Source organism: Stenella coeruleoalba (genome assembly GCF_951394435.1).
Source record: "Stenella coeruleoalba genome assembly, chromosome: 10".
Taxonomy (NCBI): Eukaryota; Metazoa; Chordata; class Mammalia; order Artiodactyla; family Delphinidae; genus Stenella; species Stenella coeruleoalba.
This window is the reverse complement of record NC_137156.1, coordinates 23,195,601-23,217,510: the sequence shown is the minus strand read 5'-3', so window position 1 is coordinate 23,217,510 and position 21,910 is coordinate 23,195,601. Positions and strand designations below refer to the sequence as shown.

General features: G+C 44.9%; 1 pseudogene across 1 annotated transcript in view; it reads left to right on the top strand.

Annotated features, from left to right (window-relative positions):
- LOC307192391 (MHC class I polypeptide-related sequence B-like) overlaps positions 1 to 21,910 on the top strand; it is a 203,631-nt pseudogene that overhangs the window by 111,943 nt on the left and 69,778 nt on the right. The window lies entirely within an intron of this gene.

Below are 21,910 nucleotides of genomic sequence, written 5' to 3'. Positions count from 1 at the left end.
GGAGGAAAAGACCACAGGCAGGGATTCTCATCCTGGCTGGAATGTCAAGAGAACTGTCTGTGAAAAGGACAAGAAGGGAAGTGAAGAAACGAAGGCTCCCAAATCTCTAACACCTGGTGACCCAAACGCTCCCCTATCAGACCCCATGGCTAGAAAGATGAGGAGGGTAACCGTCTCCCTGTGCTGCGCCCCCAGCCCTGGCCCAGCTCTCCCTTTCTCCATTTACAATAATGTCCCAGGAGCCCAAGTGGTGACACTGTAAATATACCTCTGCTCATCTTAGAACAGACCACCACAGCCCCACACTCCTGGGAAGTCCTTTTCTCCCGATATGTATTCAGTATGTGCAGTAGAACCCAAATAACAGTGGTCTCACAGGATGGAAGCTTGTGTGTGGCTCCCATGCCAGTGAGGCACGCAGTTCCAGGGCTGCTAGGGTGGCTCTGCACCACGAGGATGTCCAGGCGTCCAGGTCTCCTTGACCTTCCTTCTCTGCTGTCCCTGGGATGTTACCATTGTTGGCATGACCCAAGGTACCTAAGACCATGTTCATGGTCCATGAGCAACCAGGGAAAGCAGGGAAGGAAAAAAGGTTTCTTCCCTTTAAGAGCAAAATTTTAAAGTTCACATCTGCTTCATCATATTGGCCAGAACTTAATCAAAAGAATACAAGTAGTGGAGATTGAATGGTATTTTTTTTTACTTTAATTAATTAATTAATTTAGGCTGCATTGAGTCTTCGTTGTGGGCTTTCTCTAGTTCCGCTTAGCTGCATTGCAGGGGCTTCTCATTGCGGTGTCTTCTCTTGTTGCGAGAACGGTCTGTAGGCGCACAGGCTTCAGTAGTTGTGGCGCACAGGCTTATTTGCTCCGCGGCATGTGGGATCTTCGCCGACCAGGGATCGAACCCGTGTCCCCTGCATTGGCAGGCAGATTCTAAACCACTGCGCCATGAGGAAAGTCTCGAATGTGTTTTTATTCTAGGTGACTTTGTCCAGAAAAAGAACTCTATTACAATGGAAGAGAGATGATTTTTGCTATACTTCATTTTTTTTTTTTTTTTTTTGCGGTACGCGGGCCTCTCACTGTTGTGGCCTCTCCCATTGCGGAGCACAGGCTCCGGACACGCAGGCCCAGTGGCCATGGCTCATGGGCCCAGCCGCTCCGCGGCATGTGGGATCTTCCCGGACCGGGGCACGAACCCGTGTCTCCTGCATCGGCAGGCGGACTCTCAACCACTGCGCCAGCAGGGAAGCCCTATACTTAAATTTTTTTAAATCAGCAGTGGAGAATTGTTATTATCAATATCTTAAGCTGAGCCAGATTTGTAGTTTAAAAATAGAATAATCTTACAATATATTGCTAACTGATAACAAAATTGCAGATAGAATATGTGATAAATACCACCTGATAAAATGAAATCGCTCTCTATAACACTGTCGAAACTGGTAACAGTTACTGTGTCCAGGGAGGGAATTTGGAAGGGTTTTGGATGGGATGGAGGAGGAAATTTACATTTCACTGTATGTCTTCTATGTCATATGAATTTTTTTAACTTTATGCATGTATTAGTAAGTTGAAATAAATGTTGAATGACCAAAGAAAACCCCACACTCATTTAGTAATCATTTACTAGGCGGTTACTAGATGTCAGGCCCTGTGCTGGGCCTCAGTGAGTGACACATCAAGGAACTCACGATGGAGTGAAATGACCTGGCAAATGCAACATAGTCTATAATTAGTTGTTGGGGAAACAGCTTCCAGGAGGGAGGGAGCTGATTGAGAGCATACTGTGTGCCGGGTGTGGTGCTCCCTGCCGGGGACATAAAGAAAGCTAAGGTCTATGCCTTGGTGACCTAAATGTCTCACCCCGATGAGGGTCTGTGCCAGTCCATGACTTCCCAGGAGCCCCACTCTTATCCTGTCCCTGTGTGGGACGTGAGCTGAGGAATGGAGAGACGACCTTGGCCCATTTGGTCCAAAAATTAGTGAAAAGGGTTAGTTAGAGAACACAATTTCTTAATGAAACTGAGTAATCAACACGAGAGAAAATCGCTAAGAAATAATCTGGATGAAGGGGAGGAAACCAACAAACTAGAATCACAAGGAGTGACTCTGGGATCCTGTATGAAAGTAAGATGTGAGGAATAGTGGGAGCCCAGGGTTTGCTGGCAGGATGACACAGGGAAGAAAATGTGGGTGACTTTAGTGACAGCACTTTCCTAGAGGTGTAGGAGGTTTGAAAAGTAAGGGGGCAAATATTCAGAGGGGACCCTCTCAGATTCCCACAGACCTGGAGAGAAACCTTTCCGATGAAAACATTGATTCTTGTATCCAGGTCGGTGCCCAGATAAACACAAGTCAGTTCTGCAGATCATCCTGCCTGAGGCGGACCCACAGTGACAATGACTGTTCAGTGACTGTGCAATCCGTGTGTGAACACGGCCAGGGCAGAGTCCTCACTACCTCGTGCTCCTGCTTCTCTGACCTGGAATGTCCCAGTGCAGACAGACTCTGAGAAGCTACCCAAGGATCCCTGCCTCCTGGGGTTCACACCTTGTGGCTCTCCGCCCCTGAGTGTGGGTGGGACCTGTGACTTGCTTCTGATCAATAGAATATGACAACGGGGATGTCACTCCTGAGATTAGATCATAGAAGAGCAAGACCCCATCTTGCTGGCTGACTTTCCACTGTCTTCACTGCTTGCAAGCTCTGAAAAAGGAAGCAGCCATGTTGGCAGGTCCTACATGGCAAGAAATTAAGGTCAGCCTCCTGTCAACATGCAGCAGAAGTCTGAGGCTGCCAGTGTAACAGCCCACAAGAAACTACTCAGTCTTCTTCCCTAAGGCAACGCTTTCCTTCCCTTGGTGACAGACATTCTGCTTTCTCTTTAGCAGCGTAATGTCAGCTTCTCTGTCTATCCTAGTTGCTGTCCTCTCAGTTCATCCAGGAGGCCCCAGAAGGGAGCAGCAGGCAGGGTGGGAGGAAGTGCTGGTGAGCAGGGCTGTGGCCAGACCCCTCCTCATGTGTCACCTTGGACAGCAGATGTTCCCAGGAAGTCAGCTGGCAGAAGAGCAGTCGGGGCAGCAGGGATGGGAAGGAGATGCGTGAGCACCCCTGTGACTCTCAGGCCCACGAGGGGCCGTGGTTTCAGGCTGTGGAATAACACAGTGATGAGTAAACTCTGCATGGGCCCTGCTGGTCGTCACCCTTCAGCATCTGGAAAGCCCAGCTCACACCCAGATGCAAACACCACTGAGGCCCTCCAGCCCAGATGTGACCCTCACTTCCCCCCACCTCCGGCAAACACACTCCAGCAGCCAATAGAGAACCAACTCTCCTGTCACTTCAGACCCCATGGACACACCTATAGGGAGTGTGAGAAACGCAATAGACTCCCAGCCAGTCTCAGAGCCCAGAGCGGACAGGGAAGCTGTCAGAGCCCCTCACTGACCCTTAGTGAGGCTGGTGAACAGTGTATGGGAGTCAACACAGCAGAGTGAGTACAGACCTGGGCACAGCGGTCAGACCGCTTCCTTAGAGTCACGGCTCAGCCAACTGAGAGCCAGCCAAGCTCTCTGAGGCCTCAGTTTCCTTGTCTGTAAAATGGGGTTGATAGCTGTCCCTATCTCAGAGGACTCTGATGAGATTTAAATGATTTGCTTCATGTAAGTCCCTTAAAATGGTATCTGACACATTTATTAAGGCAAAATCCTGGGAAGGAAGAGAGTCCACGCATGCAGCTCCCGTTTCTTTCTTCCGAGAGGACGAGGACCACTTCTCCCCAACACTCATCACCTCAGCCTCTTCTTACTCATGTGCAGATGGAGAGCTGTCCTGTCTCTTATATCCCCTGAGGTGGGAGGGGCACCTGGAGAAGGCCAGGGTGGGGGCCAGGATGAAGATGCATCAGAGCAATGCACACCCGCACACCACAAAAACACACATACACATACAAAGGCCCACACATGCTTGTGTACACTCACCCACACACATATACACAGACATCCACACACATTTCTCTTCGCATGTGAACACACACAGACAGACACACATGCAGGTTACACTCTCCCTTCAGATTTGCCAGTTCATTGTAGGACTGGGCTTAATACTACTTCATCTTTGTAAAAAAAGTTAGGATCCTGCTGGAGACCAACCTGAGAATTTTTGTCCCACTAGAAAGAGACCCATTCCCCAGGCAATGTGGTACTTTCTGGGCCTCATGTGGCCCTGATGCTGGAACCCTCATAGAGGAGAAGGGGAGCTGAACTTAGATCAAGGTCCAGGAGTCCAAAGGCAGCCACGTACACTGGCCGGACCTGGAACTGGGGCTCGGGGGATCCAGCAGGTCCCCAGCCTCCCAGCTCACCTGCACTTCCTCAGCTGGCCTCCCACCAGCCAGGGTCCCTCCAGGCTTTGCTGCACAACAGGATGTCTGCACGTTGGCTGCAGAAGTCACGAGCACAGGAGCTGCAGTTCAAGCCCTGAGGCGAGAGACCCTTGGGTCAGAACCATGAAACCCAGAATCCCTTCCTAAGTTGAGCTCTTGTTGTTCTAGAGCACAGTTCTCGCAGGCAAAGTTCGACCCATCTAAAATCCTGCAAACACAACCCCACTGACAGCAGCTGCAGGGAGAACCTCGCCAGCAAATGCTCCCTTGACGGGGATGTTGGGCTGGGAAGATGGCTTTGAGGAGGAAAGGAGAGGGAGGGGCCCTGACCTCACACCTGAGCCCTGACCCTGCTGAAAGTTCCCAGAAGGGCTCCTACTTCCCTGAGAAGAAGGTTCCCCCTCAGATTCCTCCACACCGGACCTCAGGAAGAGGGGTTCAGGCAGCCCCTGGTGCTGCACGTGGCACGTGTGTCTCTGCTCGTCTCCAGAAGGCAACACCAGGGCCGCCCACTTCTGGAACGTTCTGTCCTCTGAAGGCCTGGTCTCTACAGGCTCCATGGCCTGGGTCTGGTCCTCCTCACCACACTGCCAGGTCACGGTGACCTCTGAAGGTACAAGCCCAGGGCCCAAGATCTCAGGGTGACATCTCTGTCAGGGCTGGGATGGTGTGTCGTCTGTGCTCTGGAGGCTCTGTGGTAGACAAAGCAGGGAGGGCTCAGGCAGGGGCTTGCTGAGTAGCATCGACTCCAAAGATCAAGACACCATAACTCCTGATGGTTTGGCTGCCAACCAGCACGAGGCAGCGGGTGAAGGGAACGAGCACTAGACAGCCAGGTCCAAGACACGGAGGTGAGAACTCTGTCCAACATTCTCCTCCAGGATAAGATCCTCTTCAAGGATTCTTCTCCCTCTTTTTTTTTTTTTTTTTTTTTTTTCCTGTCAGTGGTGTGCAGGGTTTTTTCTAATAGTTTTATGTTTCATAGTTTTTCAATCTTGTGACCAGACAAGTTTTTGCCATTTCTACCACTCTCCACTTATTGAGGCTTTCTGTATTGTACGTTGTAAACTTTTGGACAGTTCCAAACATTTGAAAAGAAGGTACATTCTCTGTGTTCTTGGAATAGGATTTGCTATATCTCCATGAAGTTTTTCTTAGTAGTTTTGTTATTTAGGTATTTTGTATTGACACTTATTTTTTGACTTCTTGATTTGTTATGGACTAGAAGAAATCACTCAAAGATTCCTATTAGCAATGAGTTTTTGCCCATTTTACTTGTATTCTTATAGTTTTTGCTTTTTATATTTTGATGCTTTTTTTCTGTATGACCTTTAAGGAAAGTTATATCTTAATTGTGTATTATAATTTTCTTAGTAACATAAAACACCCTCTGTAGTCTCACTTAATAATTTTTTGCTTTGAATACAATCCTGTTCGAAAATAAGATCAAGACCTCAGATTTCTTTCATTTCGTATTTAGCTTACACATCTCTGCCCAGCACTTCCTTAATTTTAACTTTAAAGCTTTAAAAAATGTATATTTAGGGGCTTCCCTGGTGGCGCAGTGGTTGAGAGTCCGCCTGCCGATGCAGGGGACACAGGCTTGTACCCTGGTCCGGGAGGATCCCACATGCCGCAGAGCGGCTGGGCCTGTGAGCCATGGCTGCTGAGCCTGCACGTCTGGAGCCTGTGCTCCGCAATGGGAGAGGCCACAACAGTGAGAGGCCCGTGTACCGAAAAATAAAATTTTTTTTTAATTTAAAGAGTACTGGGAGAATGAATCTAAAAGAGGTATCTTTGAGAGTGGAGAGAAATAATATTGTCTAGGACTAGAAGTTTAGGGCTTAGTTTAAAAACAAGGAATATGCCCGAAGGTACTCTTTAATGAAGCGCCAGGTGGGTTCAGCAGATGTTCGCCAGGATACTTACATGAACCACTTTAGACTGGACAGCTCTGGGTGTCTCCTGAATTGATTTCTCTATTTCACTTGAGTTTTCACGGTGCTTTGTCACCTTCTAAAATTATATTAGCCAACAGTAAGAGAATTTAACCTAGAAGATGTGGTGTCAGAATTGCTTACTGTCCTTTGGTACTTTTATTCCAGGAAAATTGATGAGGGATCTGGAATATAAAACAAGTGAGCATCTGGAGGGGATAGTGGCTGAAGTTTGCTAATTGCAGCTTTCCTATGAAGCTCCATTACTTATGGGTCAGCTCTTTCGTTTTAAAGAGGAAGGTCTTCGTGTGACTAATGTATCCAAATTCTTTATCCCGAGAATTCAGATTTCAAACCCACAAACCTTTCCCCAGATTTGTGCAGCTGCAGTGATCTCAGTCCTTATCGTTTTGCCCTCTCAAGTCTCATCACACTGCCTGTGCCCTTGAATTTTCTGTGTTCTCTTCATTTTCCAGATATGGTTGCTAATAGTATGAGCACAAGGTCACAAGCAGTTTCTGACCTGCTCCCCTGAGGAGTCCACCCCCATTGTCATAAAGGCCCCAGAACCTATGGGATAAACCTCATTTGCTGTCTTTTGTGATGCCACACCTTTGTCCCCTTGTCCCCACAGTGAGGATCATCCTGAATTCCCAGACAGCCAATGGCTACCTCTCAGTGTTTCCAAATAGGAAGAGCATGATGTTCACTGGCTTGTGGATGAACACATAGCAGCATGGTCAGCGATTTGATCCGGAGCCTGGTGTGCTGGGCAGTAAGGGCTTCACGCGGGGCAAAGTGTATCAGGAAGTGACAGTGGACAGGATCTGGTGGGGAGCAGGGGAGGAAGAAGAAGCAGTGAAATACGGGGGTGGAAGCAGAGGTGTGTTTGGCAGTGGCTATCTTGGTGGATTTCTAGGCATCCCTGATGGGTCTAGCTCTCCTGGATATAGAGGTGAGAAGGAGCAGTCGGAGGGGAATGGTCGCAGGACAGTGGAATGTGGCCAGAATTCTGCCTGCTGAGGGCGGCAGGAGAGTCAATGGTGAGAAGAGGGTTTCTCAGCTTCAACCCCGAGGAGGGGTTCTGGACTCTGCAGCTGTCTTCAGCTGGGGTCTATATACGCACTGGCCCTGAGCCTTGCCAGATCCTGTCCTACTGTCCAAGGCTGACTGGAGCTGCTCTGGATTATGATGGTGGGAAGGTAACCTTTACCAATGCCAGAACTCAAGAGTTTCCCTATGAATTCTCATCTTCCTTCACTGGGAGAATTTCCCCTTTCCTGTGGCTTGACTGCATGAGATCCAGACTTATGCTGAGACCCTGAGAGGAGACCTCCTGGGCACAGCCCTGGGTGTTTGCATTGATCCTCTGCTCCTTTACCTCATTCCCAACTCGCTGCCTCAGCTGGGTGGTTCTGCTGGGTTTCTGAATGCGCTTAGATGACTGGAGCCTTACGGTAGTCAGGACTCTCTTGTCCTCACCGCTTTGTCTCTAAAATGGGAGTAGTAATGCTTGATCTGCTTTCTCTACAAGGGAATGGTTGAAATGTCTTTAAAGTACTTATTAAAATGCGTGTTAATTATTAATTTTTCTCTTCAGTTGCCTTTGATTTGGTTCTTCACCTGCCACTGAGATAAAGGTATGAGAACGAGTGACTATATCATAGGACTGCAGCCGCTGCCACGAATAGGAATTGATTACAACAACCATATCCATTTCTAGAGCACCTTTTCTGTCACATAATTTCTCCTGCCATCCTTCTAAGCAGCTGAGGAAACAGTAAATGTTTTGCAACTCATACCTGCTTACCATTGATACATTATGAGACTTGAGCTATCTGGAGTGGGAATTGGTTTATTTCTTTCTGCTATGCTCTGATAATTTTTGCATTAATAAGGGGGGAGTGGAAGCCATGTGAAGTTCAGGTGTATATGCGTTTTGGAGGTCACTTGGACCTGAAGTTCAGTCTTATGTCAGCTGTGTTTTGAGGTGGTAGAAATAGATACTTAGCTTAATATTAAATTAGTAGTCTTAAGTATAAGCAGCAGAAAACAAATTTGGCTAATTTTAGAGAAAGGGAAACTTATTAAACGTTACTGGGGCTTGTAGAGTGTAAAGAGGGAGGGATATGTGTGCCTACCTGCTTGCAAATTCTGCCCCAAGAGAGCTGGGAGTCACTGTGGGCGCTGCAGTGAGAGGGAGGAGCAGCTAGGGGGTCGCAGGGGTTGAGAGGATGGTTGGGGTTGGCGGAACCTAAACAGAACATACCACACATGAGGACAAGCTAGTGGAGAGCGGGTGTGATCTGGTGGGGAGCAGAGGAGGAAGAAGTAATGAACACACACAGGGGTGGAGCCAGAGCTGGGTTTGGCAGCAGCTATCTTGGTGGATTCATAGACCCAGCTGATGGGTATAGTTCTCTTGGACATAGAGATGAGAATGAAGAGTTGAGGAGGGAATGGTCTCAGGAAATTAGTGGATAGAACAGACCGTAGTTCTTCATGTAAGTCACTCCTAAAGAAAAATCTGGCATAAGTGCACCAGATTGCCAGAGAATAGGATGCCTGCCTGTGCGCCAGCAACATTAAAGGTTAGGAAAGCGTGCTTTTGGCTTCTGTAATGAGAGGTGGTCTCATCAAGACTCATGTCGTTTAGCATTCTCAAGACATGGGAGCAGATGCTAGTTGCCTAAGAAGAACGTCCCTTATTTAAATTGCTGGGTTCAAGAGATGTGGGTATACTTGCTCTGATAGCTCAGTTGTATAAGAATGTTTTATCAAAAAAATATGACCAAACAACAGAAGATTCCTATAACTGTATCTATCAATACAAGCAAGTACAAGTCGAGTGCTGACGTTGTATGTTCAGATCCTCACTATAGAAGGGACAAAGCAACGTGCAAACAGATTTTTTCTATATGGTGAGTGGCCAAAGGTTTTAACTATTATATTCAATGACAGTGCAGTCCATGTTTCACTTACAGGACTGAAGGGAACAGATTTTATAGGTTAAGGATGTAGATAGAGGATGTTGCAGTGCTTTTGGTTAGAAGTAATTATGAGATGAAATGTGAGTAATTACTAAAGAACAGGGTCAGAATTTAGCAAGACAATGTTGAAACTGTTCCTCCTTAGAATGTTTCTTAAGTCAAAGATTAATGTTAATAAGATACTTATTAGACAGATAAATAGAAAAGAGTCAGAAAAAAGAAGCCAAGAAAAGAAATTATGTCTGATAGTAGAACCACAGGAAGAGTCCTCTGGGGATTCCAGATTCTGTGCCAAGAGAGTGACTCTGAGGTCCCGCCCTTCGCTCAGGACAACTAAGGCATCCAGTCTCTCCAGGTATGGAGGGGAAGACAATCCCCGAAGTAACTGATTAGCAGTTCCCTTTGACCCCGGCGGCAGCAATGGGCACTATACTCTGGGTGACTTTCTCTCTCTCAGGCCTTGCTCTCTGCCTCACCCTCAATCTGTCTGGAGGTCTGACTCCAGCTTTTCTGAGTTACTCGGCCCCCACACAGGTCAGGACCAGAAGTGGTGTTCTCCAACCCAGAAACCTGGAGCCTCTTACTCTGAGTTGTCTCAACCTGAACTTACAGCTATCCAAGGAACTGGAGATTATCCCAGACCCCATGTCCAGGCTGGTGTCTTTCTCCCCCCAACTCAACTGTCCTGTCTGTTCCCAGGATGGTCACATGAGTGCTGCTGGAGTGTCCCATGATGGTTGCAAAATGTTTGAATTTTCTGATTCATCCTCTCAGATTCTCCCAAAGACACATGCAACCCATCACTCTATCTCTGACCGTGAGGTCACCCTAAGAACCTGGGCCCTGGGCTTCTACCTTGTGGAATAACACTGATCTGGCAGCATGATGGGGAGAACCCAACTCATGGCACAGAGCTTCTAGATAGAGAAAAATATACCATGCTAACACTAGTCTAATGAAAGCAAGAGTAGCTATATTAATTTCAGACACAGCAGACTTCAACACATGGAAGGTTATCAGAAATAGCAAGAAAGGCGTCACATACTGATAAAAGAGTCAATTCTCCAAAAAGACATAACAATCTTTACTGTGAATGCACCTAACAACAGAGGGTCAAACGATGTGAGGCAACAACTGATAGAATTGATAAGAGAAATAGATGAATCCACTCTTTTAGTTGGAGACTTCAACATCCCTCTCTCAGAAATGGACAGAGCAAGCAGGCAGAAAATCAGTAAGGACATAATTGAACTCAAAACACTATCAATCAACTGGATATAATCAATATCTATAGACTACTTCAGCCAACAACAGCAGAATACACAGTCTTCTCAAGCTCACATTAAACATTCACAAAGATAGACCACATTCTGGGCCATAAAACACACGTTAACAAATTTTTTTTTTAATAAATTTATTTATTTTATTTCTGGCTGCGTTGGGTCTTCCTTGCTGTGCACGGGCTTTCTCTAGTTGCAGCAAGCGGAGGATACACTTCATTGTGGTGCGTGGGCTTCTCATTGTGGTGGCTTCTCTTGTTGCAGAGCACGGGCTCTAGGCACACGAGCTTCAATAGTTGTGGCTCACGTGCTCTAGAGCGCAGGCTCAGTAGTTGCGGCGCACGGGCTTACTTGCTTCTCGGCATATGGGATCTTTCCAGACCAGGGATCAAACGCGTGTCCCCTGCATTGGCAGGCGGATTCTTAACCACTGCACCACCAGGGAAGTCCCCACTTAACAAATTTGGAAGATTAGAAGTCATACAGGGCCTGAACCAAGATGGAGGAGTAGAAGGACATGCTCTCACTCCCTCTTTGAGAATACCAGAATCACAACTAGCTGCTGGACAATCACTGACAGGAAGACACTGGAACTCACCAAAACAGATATCCCACATCCAAAGACAAAGGAGAAGCCACAATAAGATGGTAGGAGGGGCACAATCACAGCAAAATCAAATCCCATAACCACTGGGTGGGTGACTCACAGACTGGAGAACACTTATACCACAGAAATCCACCCACTGGAATGAAGGATTTGAGCCCCACATCAGGCTTCCCAACCTGGGGTTCTGGCAACGGGAGGAGGAATTCCTAGAGAAACAGACTTTGAAGGCTAGCGGGATTTGATTGCAGGACTTTGACAGGACTGGGGGAAACAGAGACTCCACTCCTGCAGGGCACACACAAAGTGATGTGTGTATCAGGACCTGGGGGAAGGAGCAATGACCCCATAAGAGACCTACCTGCTAGTGTTGGAGGGTCTCCTGCAGAGGCGGGGGATGGCTGTGGCTCACCGTGGGGACAAGAACACTGGCAGCAGAAGTTCTGGCAAGTATTCCTTGCCATAAGCCCTCCCAGAGTCTGCCATTAGCCCTACCAAAGAGCCCAGGTAGGTTCCAGTGTTGGGTTGCCTCAGGACCAACAACCAACAGGGAGGGAACCCAGCCCCACCCATCAGCAGTCAAGGGGACTAAAGATTTACTGAGCTCTGCCCACCAGAGCAACACCCAGCTCTACCCACCACCACTCCCTCCCATCAGGAAACCTGCACAAGCCTCTTAGACAGATTCATCCACCAGAGGGCAGACAGCAGAAACAAGAAGAACTACAATCCTGAAGCCTGTGGAACAAAAACCACATTCACAGAAAGATAGACAAGATGAAAAGGCAGAGGGCTATGTACCAGATGAAGGAACAAGATAAAACCCCAGAAAAACAACTAAATGAAGTGGAGATAGGCAACCTTCCAGAAAAAGAATTCAGAATAATGATAGTGAAGATGATCCAGGACCTCGGAAAAAGAATGGAGGCAAAGATCGAGAAGATGCAAGAAATGTTTAACAAAGACATAGAAGAATTAAAGAACAACAAACAGAGATGAAAAATACAATAACAGAAATGAAAACTACACTAGAAGGAATCAATAGCAGAATAACTGAGGCAGAAGAACGGATAAGTGACCTGGAAGACAGAATGGTGGAATTCACTGTAGCAAAACAGAATAAAGAAAAAAGAATGAAAAGAAATGAAGACAGCCTAAGAGACCTCTGGGACAATATTAAATGCAACAACATTCGCATTATAGGGGTCCCAGAAGGAGAAGAGAGAGAGAAAGGCCCTGAGAAAATATTTGAAGAGATTATAGTCAAAAACTTCCCTAACATGGGAAACGAAATAGCCACCAAAGTCCAGGAAGCGCTGTGAGTCTCCTGTAGGATAAACACAAGGAGAAACACGCCAAGACACATAGTAATCAAACGGGCAAAAATTAAAGACAAAGAAAAATTATTGAAAGCAGCAAAGAAAAACGACAAATAACATACAAGGTAACTCCCGTAAGGTTAACAGCTGATTTCTCAGCAGAAACTCTGCAAGTCAGAAGGGAGTGGCATGATATACGTAAAGTGATGAAAGGGAAGAGCCTACAACCAAGATTACACCACCCAGCAAGGATCTCATTCAGATTCAATGGAGAAATCAGCAGCTTTACAGACAAGCAAAACCTAAGAGAATTCAGCACCACCAAACCAGCTCTACAACAAATGCTAAAGGAACTTCTCTAAGTGGGAAACACAAGAGAAGAAAAGGACCAACAAAAACAAATCCCCCAAAATTAAGAATAATCGCCATAGGAACATACAAATCAATAATTGCCTTAAACGTGAATGGATTAAATGCTCCAACCAAAAGACACAGGCTTGCTGAATGGATACAAAAACAAGAACACATATATGCTGTCTACAAGAGACCCACTTCAGACCTAGGGACACATACAGACTGAAAGCGAGGGGATGGAAAAAAGATATTCCATGCAAATGGAAATCAAAAGAAAGCTGGAGTAGCAATATTCATATCAGATAAAATCGACTTTAAAATAAAGAATGTTACAAGAGACAAGGAAGGACACTACATAATGATCAAGGGACCAATCCAAGAAGAAGATATAACAATTATAAATATATATGCACCCAACATAAGAGCACCTCAATAAATAAGGCAACTGCTAACAGCTGTAAGAGAGGAAGTCAACAGTAAAACAATAATAGTGGGGGACTTTAACACCTCACTTACACCAATGGACATATCATCCAAAATGAAAATAAATAAGGAAACAAAAGCTTTAAATTACACAGTAGACCAGTTAGATTTAATTGATATTTATAGGACATTCCATGCAAAAACTGCAGATTACACTTTCTTCTCAAGTGCTCACGGAACATTCTCCAGGATAGATCACACCTTGGGTCACAAATCAAGCCTCAGTAAATTTAAGAAAATTGAAAGCATATCAAGCATCTTTTCTGACCACAGCGCTATGAGATTAGAAATGAATTACAGGGGAAAAAATGTAAAAGACACAAACACATGGAGGCTAAACACTACATTGCTAAATAACCAAGAGATCACTGAAGAAATCAAAGAGGACATCAAAAAATACCTAGAGACAAATGACAATGAAAACACGACAATCCAAAACCTATGGGATGCAGCAAAAGCAGTTCTAAGAGGGAAGTTTATAGCTATACAAGCCTAACTCAAGAAACAATAAAAATCTCAAATAAATAATCTAACCTTACACCTAAAGGAACTAGAGAAAGAAGAACAAACAAAACCCAAAGTTAGCAGAAGGAAAGAATCATAAAGATCAGAGCAGAAATAAATGAAATAGAAAAAAATAAAAGAATAACAAAGATCAATAAAACTAAAAGCTGGTTCTTTGAGAAGATAAACAAAATTGATAAACCATTAGCCAGACTCATCAAGAAAAAGAGGGAGAGGACTCACTCCAATAAAATTAGATACGAAAAAGGGGAAGTTACAACAGACACTGCAGAAATACAAAGCATCCTAGGAGACTACTACAAGCAACTCTATGCCAATAAAATGGACAACCTGGAAGAAATGGACAAATTCTTAGAAAGGTATAAACTTCCAAGACTGAACTAGGAAGAAATAGAAAATATGAACAGACCAATCACAAGTAAGGAAATTGAAACTGTGATTCAAAATCTTCCAACAAACAAAAGCCCAGGACCAGATGGCTTCCCAGGTGAATTCTATCAAAAATTTAGAGAAGAGCTAACACTCATCCTTCTCAAACTCTTCCAAAAAACTGGAGGAAGATGCACTTCCACACTCATTCTGTGAGGCCACCATCACCCTGATAGCAAAACTAGACAAAGATACTACAAAAAAAGAATATTACAGACCAATATCACTGATGAATATAGATGCAAAAATCCTCAACAAAATACTAGCAAACAGAATCCAACAACACATTAAAAGGATCATACACCATGAATAAGTGGGATTTATCCCAGGGATGCAAGGATTCTTCAATACATGAAATCAATCAATGTGACACACCATATCAACAAATTGAAGAATAATAACCATATGATCATCTCAATAGATGCAGAAAAAGCTTTTGACAAAATTCAACACAACACCCATTTATGATAAAAACTCTCCAGAAAGTGGGCATAGAGGGAACCTACCTCAACATAATAAAGACCATATATGACAAACCCACAGGAAACATCATTCTCAATGGTGAAAAACTGAAAGCATTTCCTCTAAGATCAGGAACAAGACAAGGATGTCCACTCTCACCACTATTATTCAACATAGTTTTGGAAGTCCTAGCCCCGGCAATCAGAGAAGAAAAAGAAATAAAAGGAATACAAATTGGAAAAGAAGAAGTAAAACTGTCACTCTTTGCAGATGACAGGATACTATACATAGAGAATCCTAAAGATGCCACCAGAAAACTACTAGAGCTAATCAATGAATTTGGTAAAGTTACAGGATACAAAATTAATACACAGAAATCTCTTGCATTCCTATACAATACTGATGAAAAATCTGAAAGAGAAATTAAGGAAACACTCCCATTTACAATTGCAACAAAAAGAATAAAATACCTAGGAATATACCTACCTAGGGAGACAAAAGACCTGTATGCAGAAAACTATAAGACACTGATGAAAGAAATTAAAGATGATAGCAACAGATGGAGAGAAATACCATGTTCTTGAATTGGAAGAATCAATATTGTGAAAATGACTATACTACTCAAAGCAATCTACAGATTCAATGCAATCCCTATCAAATTACCAGTGGCATTTTTTACAGAACTAGAACAAAACATCTTAAAATTTGTATGGAGACACAAAAGACCCCCAATAGCCAAAGCAGACTTGAGGGGAAAAAACGGAGCTGGAGGAATCAGACCCCCTGACTTCAGACTATACTACAAAGCTACAGTAATCAAGACAATACGGTACTTGCAAAAACACAGAAACACAGATCAACGGAACAAGACAGAAAGCCCAGAGGTAAGCTCGAGGGAGGAGATATGGGGATATATGTATACATATAGCTGATTCACTTTGTTATACTGCAGAAACTAACACACCACTGTAAAGCAATTATACTCCAATAAAGATGTTAAAACGAAAAATGGGGCTGGGACAACTGGACGTGCACATGCGAAAAAAAAAAAAAAAACAGAATCTAGATGTAGACCTTACACCCTTCACAAAATTTAAATCAAAATGGACCACAGACATAAAGGTAAAATGCAAAAGTGTAAAACACCTAGAAGTAACATCGGAGGAAACGTAGATTACCTAGAGTATGGCAGTGACTTTTTAGATAAAACACCAAAGGCACAATCCATAAAAGAAACAAGTGATAAGCTGGACTTCATTGAAATGAAAAATATCTGCTCACAGAAAGGCAATGTCAAGAGAATGAGAAGACAAGACACAGACTGGGAGAAAAATTTGCAAAAGACGCATCTGATAAAGAACTCTTATTCAAAATAGGCAAAGAACACTTACACTTCAACAATAAGAAAACAGTCTCATTTAAAAATGGGCCAAAGGGACTTCCCTGGTGGTGCAGTGGTTAAGAATCCGCCTGCCAATGAAGAGAACACGGGTTCAATCCCTGGGCTGGGAAGATTCCACATGCCGCGGAGCAACTAAGCCCGTGCGCCACATCTACTGAGCCTGCACTCTAGAGCCTGTGAGCCACAACTACTGAGGCCCCGTGCTACAACTACTGAAGCCCATGTGCCTAGAGCCCGTGCTCCACAACAAAAGAAGCCACCGCAATGAGGAGCCCACGCACTGCAACGAAGAGTAGCCCCCGCTAGCCACAACTAGAGAAAAGCTTGCGCGCAGCTACGAAGACCCAAATGCAGCCAAAAAACAAAAAAAGTACCAAAGACCTTAATAGACACCTTACCAAAGAAGATATACCCATGGCACATAAGCATATGAAAAGATGTTCCCATTTTATGTCATTATGGAAATGCATATTAAAAAAATGAGATACTACTATGCACGCATTGGAATGGCCAAAATCCAGAACACTAAGAAGACCAAATGCTGGAGAGGATGTGGAATAACAAGAACTCTCATTCATTGCTGGTGGGAAGGCAAAATGGTACAGCTACTTTGGAAGACGGTTTGGCAGTTTTTTACAAAACTAAATAAATGTACTCTTACCAGACAATCCAGCGGTTGTGTTCCTCGATATTTACCTAAAAGAGTTAAAAACATGTCTACACAAAAATCTGCATATGAATATTTATAGAACTTTTATTCATAATTGTCAAAACTTGGAAGCAACTCAGACATCCATCAGTAGGTGAAGGGATAAATAAACTCTGGTACATCCAGACAATGGGATATTATGGAGTGTCAAAAAGAAACGAACTAGCAAGACTTGTAAAAACTTGGAGGAACCTTAAATGCATACTACCATGTGAAAGAAGCCAATCTGAAAAGTCTATATACTGTATGGTTCCAAGCATATGACATTCTGGAAAAGGCAAAACTCTGGAGACAGTAAAAAGATGTGTTGCCAGGGGTTGGGGAGTGAGGGGAGGAATAAGTAGGCAGAAAATAGAGGATTTTTAGGGTAGTGAAACACTCTGTCTGACACTATAATAATGGACACATGTTCCTATACATTTGTCCAAACCCACAGAATGTAGAGTTCCAAGAGTGAATCATAATATAAACTATGGACTGTGGGTGACGATGATGTGTCAATGTAGGTCCATCAGTGGTAACAAACGCACCACTCTGCAGGGGACATTGATAATGGGGCATGCTATGCATGTATGGGGGCAGGGAGTATATGGGAAATCTCTGTATATCCCCCTCAATCTTGCTGTGCACTTAAAACTACTCTACAAGGGCTTCCCTGGTGGCGCAGTGGTTGAGAGTCTGCCTGCCGATGCAGGGGACACGGGTTCGTGCCCCGGTCCGGGAGGATCCCACATGCCGCGGAGCGGCTGGGCCCGTGAGTCATGGCCGCGGAGTCTGCGCGCCTGGAGCCTGTGCTCCGCAGTGGGAGAGGCCACAACAGTGAGAGGTCCGTGTACCGCAAAAACAAAAAACAAAAAACAAAAAAAACTACTCTATAAAAATAAAGTCTTAATAATATGTGAACGAGTGTTATCTAAATATCCAGCATCACAGAAAAGTCTGCCTTCTTGTGAGAGGACTCTTTCAGTTGCAAGTTAACAAAACTCGAATGAATCTAGCTTTGGCAAAAGAGATTTAACATGTTGATTTACCGGGGAAGGCCGGGGGTGAGGCCAGTTAGATACATGATTGGACCCGGAGACTCAAACTTGTCATCAGACCTCAATTTCTCTTCTCTTTCACTGTTCCTGGGGAAGACAGACAATATGATCTCTAAGCCCCTCACATTACCCACTTTCACAACTTTAGCAGAAAGATAAACATCTTTCTCACACTGACCATACATAAAGTACTGGAGAGGAAAGACTACCCTTGGACCAGTCCCTGTTGCTAGGTGGATGTGGTACAACGTGGTAACCTGACTTGTCAGGCCTGAGTCATGTGATCCTCATCCCTCGGTTCATTATATTTCCTAAGTTATTTAAGGTCATGCTGATTATTAAACCATGTAACGATTAAACAAAATGACTTTTGCAAATTCTCAGAAACATAAGAAAATAAGTGAGAACATTAACTATTAGAACTGCTGGGTGTCCTTTTATTTCCTCTCCTTTATATTTCTACCTAGCCTTTTGCCTCTTCCATTCCCCAAATTACCTAGAAGACTGGGCTACCTTTCTGGCATCATAATTTTGTCCTGTATTCCTGTGGGATGAATACAAAATCCCTTGGACCTCAGCTCTGATCTCTGCACTCCTGGCCACAGCCCTGTGAGATGCCACACTTTCAGGTGGTTACCAGAGTCCCCCTTGTGGTGCGCACACTTCTAAGATGTGATTCCCATCTCCTGGTGTTCATGCACTTGTGTAATTCCCACCTTTGAAGTATAAGCTGGACCTAGTGACTCATTTGTAATAAAGAGAATACAGTGAAGTGATAGAATTTTATGATCACCAGGGCACAGGATATGAGGGACCGGAGGTCAACTATCCAAAAGTCAGCTGTTCAAACCAGTTGGGGGAAGCACACAGTCCTCACGGAATCTGAGGCGGAATGACCCTGCACTCCTTTTCTACCTGAGGGGTTAATCCTCTAGATTTCCACCTCCACAATCCCTGTCATCAGACAGGGTGATGAGGAGGTGACCAGCAGTGATTCTGGTCCTAGGTAGGATGAGCAGGAGGTCTGGTCTGCAAGGAGGACAGGAAGTGAAGAAACAAGGACTGCCAAATCTAACACCCGGTGACCCAAACACTTCCCTAGGCCAGACCCCATGGCTAGAAAGATGAGGAGGGTAACAATCTCCAATCTCCCTGTGCTGCCCCCTCTGGCCCAGTTCTCCCTTTCTCTAACTCACAGTAATGTCCCAAGAGCCCACAGAGGTGACACGAAATATATCTCTGCTCATCTCCAGAACAGACCACCATGGCCACACACTCCTGGGAAGTCCTACTCTCTCGATATGTATTAATTCAGTATGTGCAGCAGAAACCCAAATAACAGTGATCTCACAGGATGGAAGCTAGTGTGTGGCTCCCATGACAGTGAGGCAGGCAGTTCCAGGGCTGCTACGGTGGCTCTGCACCACGAGGATGTCCAAGCATCCAGGTCTCCTTGACCTTTGTTTTCTGCTGTCCCTGGGATGTTGCCCTTATCAGCACGACCCAACATACCTAAGACCATGTCATTGGTCCATGAGCAACCAGGGAAAGCAGGAGAGAAGGGAAAGTCTCATTGTGTATCTCCATCAGAGCTCTTGGGGGACCAAGTGCATCATCAATGAATAGTAATATTTTGATAGGAATCTTTTTCTGAGCAGTAAGTTTCAATAGTGGGCTGACAACCTTTAGTCCACCATGTTGTAAACAGATGTACTCTCATCTAGGCTTTGTTGTTCTATTTACAGATCACAGGTAGAGTAGATTTAGCATAAACATTAAAGGGCCTGTGATTTGAGGAATGGAAAATACTCACTGGCTTCAAGTTTAAGTCACCAGCTGCATTAGCCCCTAACAAGAGAGTCAGCCTGGCCTTTGAAGTTTTGAAGCCAGGTATTGACTTCTCCTCTCTAGCTATGGAAGTCCTAGATGGCACCTTCTTCCAATAGAAGGCTGTTTCATCTATACAGAAAATTTGTTATTTAGTGTGGCTGCCTTCATTAATGGTCTTAGCTAGACCTTCTGGATAACTTGCTGCAGCTTCTACGTCAGCACGTGCTGCTTCACCTCGCATTTCCATGTTACAGAGACGGCTTCTTTCCTTAAACCTCATGAACCAACCTCTGCTAGCTTTAAACTTTTCTTCTGCAGCTCCTCACCTTCTCGGCCTTCATAGAATTGAAGAGAGTTAGGGCCTTGCTGTGGTTTGGAATTTGGCTGAAGAGAATGCTGTGGGTGGTTTGATCTTCTATTCAGAGCACTAAAACTTTCTCCATATCAGCGATAAGGCTGTTTTGCATTCTCACCATTCGTGTGCTCACTGGAGTAGCACTATTTATTTTCTTCAAGAACTGCTCCTTTGCTTTCATAACTTGCCTAACTGTTTGGTGCAAGAGGCCTAGCGTTCAGCCTATCTAGGCTTTTGACATGCCTTCCTCACTAAGCTTAATCATTTCTAGCTTTTGATTTAAAGTGAAACATATGCTACTCTCCTTTCACTTGATCATTTAGAAGCCATTGCACGGTTTTTAATTGGCTTAATTTCCACGTTGTTGTGTCTCAGGGAATCGGGCAGCCTGAGGAGAGGGAGAGAGATGAGGGAACGTCTGGTCGGTGGAGCAGTCAGAACACATACAGATTTATCCATAGGTTTGTTGTCTTCTATGGGAGTGGTTCCTGGTGCCCTCAAACAATTACAATAATAACATCAAAGATCACTGATCACAGACCAGCATAATAAATATAATAATAATGAAAAGTTTGAGATATTGTGAGAATTACCAAACTCTGATACAGTGTATGGTCAGGCCACTCAGGATGGCTGTTCTCTTGTTCTCTTGTACATCCCCTGTCCAACCAAGGCCTGCTTTACCTACACATGACTGACCTGCTGCTACATACTTGCCCCCAGCCCTAGCTAGTGATTGTTCTTATCAGGGAGGATGTGAGGGGTGTGCCCTCTACTGGTTTCCCTGGTAATTAATGAGCCCACCTGATGTCAATTCCCCTATAACTGGTAATATACCCCCTGGCCCCCCCGGCACACGGTGGGGTGTCGCTCCAGGATCTTGCTTCAGATGTGTAAGCTTCCCCATCCATTACACCACTGATGCCTTTGTTGCTGACTCTGAGCCTTTCTTCTGTCTTGAAGCTGGTCAAGCACAGACCTTGTAGGCCTGCGGGGTGCAGCCCAACACACAGAGACATGAAGTGAGCAAATGCTGTTGGAAAAGTGGCGCTGGTGACTTGCTCACTGCAGGGTTGGCACAAACCTTCAATTAGTAAAAAATGCAGTATCTTCAAAATGCAATAAGACGCGGTACACCTGCACAGGTCGACACCAATTACTTAGTTGAAACTTTGTTTCAAACAGTGTCTATTTCAGCTCCTTGGGGGAAGGTATAAGATTACAGTGGGTAAAACTATTGTTTCCTTCTCTTTTCTGGAGCTCTCCCATCTCTCCCAGGCTGGCCATTCTGTGTAGCAGGAGACAGATGATCGCAGGCAAAACCCAGGCTTTTTCTCCCACCCTCCCGTCTTTCTTTCTTTGCCATTAATATTGCGATCATCAGATTACAATATTCCCATGTTTGGATTTCCCCTGCGACCCCATTCACTCAACTCTGACTCTACCGCGGGCACCGTCAGACCCCACAGGTTAGTGCTCAGTCCTGCACGCCCGCCCCCTCCTTAAGATGCCAGTCTCGAGTCCAGGTTGTCACCTGTGTTTCTGACCGACTGGCTACAGATTGGATGTTCTAATGATTCCCCACTCGGGTTTGATTAATTTGCTAGAGCGGCTCAGGGAACTCACAGGAACACTTTCCTTACTAGACTACTGGGTGTAACTCTGGAACAGCCAGACGGAGGAGACACAAAGGGCAAGTGTGTGGGATGGGCGTGGAGCTTCCGTGTCCTCTCCGATTGGGACACTCTCCCCAAATCTCCGTGTAGTCACCAGCGCGGAGGCTCTCTGAACCTCATCATTTT